General features: G+C 41.3%; 1 pseudogene; it reads left to right on the forward strand.

Annotated features, from left to right (window-relative positions):
- Positions 1 to 4099: 4099 nt before the first annotated feature.
- LOC139648069 (uncharacterized) lies at positions 4100 to 5286 on the forward strand (annotated as a pseudogene).
- The last annotated feature ends 421 nt before the right edge of the window (positions 5287 to 5707 follow it).

The raw sequence follows: 5707 nt of genomic DNA on the forward strand, positions 1-5707 counted from the left end.
GTTGGATTAGAACAAATTAAGTTTCCTTGAAATAGTCAGAACCACTTAGGTACCCCCACCCTTTCTCTCTATGGGTATTGCTGTGTGAGGGAAAAAAGCTGCCCAAATGAGTGTTATGTAAACATATTCCCTGCATGCACTGCCCAAACGGCCACAGCTGGCTGGACTTACATAAGAGGCCCTGGCCCAGACCCTGTATGCCATCCGGGTTTGTAGATCACTGCAAATCCGCTTTAGTCCAGTCCTGTCTAACAGGCACCGATTGCATGGCATTGTAAAGGATGGATTAACACAAGCTCAGGATTGAGGTTGTCCCAGATAACTAGAGAATCAAAAAGGAGACTTTTGCCCTCAATGATTTTGGTGGAGTTCATGAAACGTGTTAGAGTTTGTCAAAGGGTTATGTATGTACAGTAAGGCCTACTTCATTTAAACCTGTTGAAATTCACAAAATATGCCACTGTCTAAGAAAGGATAAATATATGTTCAGGTTAGTGCTGCCATACAGTACATAAGAGGATGGTTGCCATTATGTCAGTACAAGGATACAAATATATTTAAATAGACATAAATATTATTGTGATATTTGAATTCCAAAAAATATTATAATGCTATGAAATAAACAAGATGTGTCATTGTTATTTTAACTAATTTATGCATGTTGCATAGATGATTTTTTTGTGAAAAGTTTGTTTGAAGTATGTTTGAAGTATGTTTATGGACATACTGTCTAATAATGCAAGCTTTTAATCCTAGTTACTACAGTAACTAGTACCAGTACACCATGGAAAGAGTCAAATATTTCTATATTTACTCTCTCAAAGCGACAAATATTAAATATTCTATGCCATGCACAATACACTAAATCTTTAGACAAACCACTGTGCATATGAATGACAGAATTCAGTCAATGGGAAATTAGAGGTAATTTGCCTGAGGCACTTACCCTAGCATGAATATGAGGAAAGGTCATGCACTAACAAGTACAGGCAGGCACTGATTAGTGGGTAATGCACTTACTTCAGTAAGTGGGGTAAAGTGCTCCACTGTATAATTGGAATACAGTGGATTTACCTCACTTGGTCTGTCAGTGTGGCACAGTCTTCAAGGGAACACGTGGCCTACAGCTGCTGATTTCATCAGCTCAGGACGCAGGGCCTTGGCTGCAGGTTTGAGACTTAGAATCACTGGACAACAATGGGCTACTGTTGAATAAAAACCTGTAGAAAAATAGAATATGAAGGTCTTTAAATGATTTCCTGTCACATTTGTGTTGAGAAGAATTATTACTCATGCAGTATGGTGGGGTTGCGCAATCAGTCGTCAGTTTTTCATTCCGGTACTTTATGGTATGTGCAAGTTGTTGTGTTGTATTCAGTATTATGTAGCATTCACTCTTCTGGAATTATGACTGTTGGAAAAGTCCTTTAGGAGATGAAGCCAGTTGACATAGCTGTTTCTTATTACATTTTTTGTGGCTCAGCTACTTATAGACTTGGGAATATTTACAGTTTTAGTACACCACAGCTCCAGCTCTCTTGATACAACTCAATCACCAAATGCATTACCAGTTGGACTGTTAATGCATAGGTCATCCTGCCATCCTACCTGTTTATTTTTGCTGATTCACAATTAATTCTTCATTCTGCATGCTGGGTCATACTTCAATCTTATTTTAATCCTCTTTGCTTACATCTTGTATACTCTGAAATAAAAATCACTATCCCTAGGTTTAAATTTCCAATTATCTAGGCTCTTTTGGTGAGAAAGTTTTATGTACGCCTAAAATTATGCATTAGACATATCTATAATAATAAAATCATAATAGTATGTGAAAGACTTTTCTCCTGTTTACTCCTGAAATACACCTAGCTGATATAGCTTGCTCAATGTACTGTATGAGGCTAACTTGAGGTAATTCTGAGCTGAGCGAAAGTAGTCAAATCTGCTATTGGCAGATTTCTCACACGGTGGAGACCAGTGGCGACAGACACATCAAGCTGCAGATGTTCTCAGATTATAGGCTTGTGCAATAATCAGCTTGGTAGAGGCGTGTTCACCCTCTCATTACAAGTGGCTGGTCCTGTTTGACAGATAGAATCTACTGGAATTACTTTAGATGTAAAGATCTTTGTCTATATTCTTAAGGAACTGAGTGCAAGTAGTTTATCAGTGTGAAAAAAAACAAAATAAGAAAAATGACACACACACACACACACACACACACTCATTCACTCATTTACAGCTTATCTTTCTTATTAGGAAGCATGGCACTGTCTACAGACAACACGCTGAACCAGGATCATTCACTCGCCTCCACTCAACTGTTTAGGGTGCTTTGCGTCTATGACACTCTATCACTGTGTCCTTGTTTCTATTTCACTGGTTGAGCAATTGTAACATGACCTCTCCTCACCTGTCTGGCTGTGTCTACTCTCTGTGAGGTATTTTTTTTAGTTCAGGTAGTGAGGCTGTTTTAACACATGTATTTCTAAACAAAGTTAGACGACTGCATGCTAATCTGTCCTCCGCTCTCACCCATGTGAGATCAGCATGCATTTCGTCTACTATCATTGAACACTGGAGTAAAGATGTGATGCTCTATTCTGCACTAACTGATGTTTATATAACTCATGCACATACTGCTGGACAGTAGTCAAGATGCTACATCTCCAGCACTTGTGTAACCTGCATGGTAGTGCTTGGAGAGAATATTTTGAATACCTGGCCACCTTTGAAGTTAGTGTAAACTGAAAAATGCCATATAGGTTCTTCATTTGGCCTATTTCAGTAATTACTGTACTGCTTTTATGGGATAACCTAAATGGGGCGAGCAACGGTAAATCAATATTGTGACCAAGTTCAGTCCCAATGAAGCCACAGAAAATGTCAAAAATATCAAAGGGAAAATCCCAGATTATTGCTTCTTTCAGCAATATCCTCATTGTGCCTTGAAATTTTTAAACTGGTTAAAAACATAATTTGTAATAAAGGAGATCACAAATTTTGCAAGAAATCTCCACCCAAACTCAATCAAATGAAACATCTCTGGAATGGGTTCTGATACTGCAACTGAAGAAAATGAATGGTCTCTGGAATATCAGGGTAACTGCTGGATTTGTTTGATTATTATAATACAAGTGAGGTTTAAAGTCCAATAAAAGATGGAAGACTCAGTTGAAATGTGGTTAATAGATTTATATCTGTGTGAACTGACTATTGTATATATAGACATGACACGGTAACTTTTGGAATGCTTTGGACTGATTTGTTGAACTACTGGAAAACACACGTTGAGGCATGAGTCTGAGGATAGTTTAAACAGCAATGGCTTAATTCTGTGAAACTGTTCTAGAGGGCCTTGAGATAGCAAGATGACTTTATGAAGACTTGTACCTCTGAAGAATATTTATGATCCTTCTCTGAAGCTGCCTTCAGTTCTGTGAATCTGGGAAATTCAATTACTCACTGTCAGAGTAACCCAGAGCTGGGTAAACTTCATGATTTACATACTCGCTGTCGCAAGTAATTTCCTTCGAGGCAGTTTTCAATCACAAATCTACCTTTTGCACTATAGTATTTCCCACCCTTGACATTGCTCAACATCTTTACAGGACACTTACAACCTGAACAATTCCAAAAACTTAGGTAGAAAATGCACATTATTTCAGATTGCCTTGTTTCCACAGTGATGTACAGTATATCTCTTGCACAGCTTTTGCTGGCAAGCATTCAGAACCTTAGGAGATGCAATATTTCAAGTTAAATAAACTATTTTTTCATAATTTCATATACTACTATATGTCATACATTTGTGTGTGTGGATTGAAGTTGTACTGCTTGGTCTATAACCACATGAGAAGGTATTTATTTTTACATTTGTGTGTCAGTAAGCTGAATAGAATGATGGTGGTAGAATGATGGTATATAACAGAAAGTGTGAACTTGTCATTATCAAAGAAGAAAATGTAAAGTTACATAGGTAAACAGGTTCTCTGAAGGCAGGGAACAAGTACAATGCAAGGTATGAGAAGTGTGCATTAAACCCTGAAGTCGTTTTACAGCCTTAAGACCGAGTGACTGGCTATTGTGTTGGTGGATGTCGCACCTAACAATAAAGGTGGGACAACTGTCCACAACATCGGAGTGGCACAAGCTCGAGAAGGGGATCATCACTGGATGCAACATTTCAGTGATCCTTTTCGCACTGGCCATGAACATGCTTGTGAAATCTGCTGAGGTGCAGTGCAGAGGCCCACTTACCAAGTCCGGCATTCGACAGCTGCCTATCAGGGCCTTCATGGATGACCTGACCATGACAACAACATTTGTCCCAGGGAGTAGGTGGATCCTGAAGGGCCTGGAGCAGCTGATCAAGTGGGCTCGAATGAGCTTCAAGCCAGTGAAATCCAGGTTGCTGGTGCTGAAGAAAGGGAAGACCATCGACAAGTTCCGCTTCGTTCTTGACAGCACTCCAATCCCAACCATCATGGAGAAACCAGTGAAGAACCTGGGCAAGGTGTTCGACTGCAGCCTGAGGGACACAGCATCCATCCGAGTGACCAACCAGGAGCTGGAAGCACAAGTTCAAGGCCTGGATCTACCAAAATGGGATCCTCTGGCCCCTTCTGATCTACGAGGCCCCGATCTCTACAGTTGAGGGCTTTGAGAAAAGGGTCAGTAGGTTCCTGCGCAAGTGGCTTGGACTGCCTCGAAGCCTGAGCAGCATCACCCTGTACAGTCATAACAACATGCTGAAGCTCCCTATCAGCAACCTGAGCGAGGAGTTCAAGGTGATCTGTACAAGGGAGGTTCTGCAGTATCACGACCCAAAACTCTCCCAGGCCGGCATCGAGGTCAGGACAGCAAGGAAGTGGAGTGCAGTAGAGCCAGTGGAGAACGCAGAGTCTCGACTACAGCACAGTGTGTTGGTGGAGATGGTGACCTGTGGCCTTGGTAGCACTTCAACACCGCGCTACGACAAGGCCCAGGGGAAGGATAGGAGGAAGCTAGTCCAGGCAGAGGTGCATGCAGCAGTCCAGGCAGCAGGGAGCTTGGCCAAGATGGGAGCAGGAGGTGAAGTGAAAGGTCTCATGGCCTGAGCTCTGGAAGCCTCAGCACATCAAGTTCTTAATCCAATCGGTTTACGACATCCTACCGAGCCCGTCCAACCTATTCTGCGGGGGGAAGATCGACTCTCCGGCATGCCTGCTGTGCCTGTGCAAGCCCATCGAAGTGGGGTGCAGAGGGTTCACTGGCCGCTCCCTCTGCAGGGAGCTAAACTGAGTTGGAATTGGAGCCGGTTCCAGAGACAGTCTCAGTGGGGCCATTCTGTGCACAAAATGATAAGACATCCTTTTCCTAGTGCAAAAAATGTGCAACATGTAAACAGAAACACAACAGCCATTCCTTTTTCAATGAGAGACACATCTTAATATATGACAGTTTAACTTAAAGTTTCACCATCCAGTCTCCAAATACTGCATTCAATTACTGTATAAAGGGTATTCAATATATTGCATAATGAATGTCTTCTGCAATCAATAGAATAAATTTGAAACATTTTGATGAATATATCTATTCTAGACTCTTCCTCAGATTGCAGGGAACATTCCATTTCTTTAATGGATGACTCATGGTGCTTGCTGACAAGAACATGGTACAATGTTCCCAGAGGACCTTGTTTGCATTGATAAGCCTCCCACTC

This window comes from Centroberyx affinis, unplaced genomic scaffold (genome assembly GCF_046629955.1).
Source record: "Centroberyx affinis isolate AG114_WGS23_722 - 3 ecotype Tasmania unplaced genomic scaffold, CSIRO-AGI_Caff_v1 ptg001151l_1, whole genome shotgun sequence".
NCBI lineage: Eukaryota > Metazoa > Chordata > Actinopteri > Beryciformes > Berycidae > Centroberyx > Centroberyx affinis.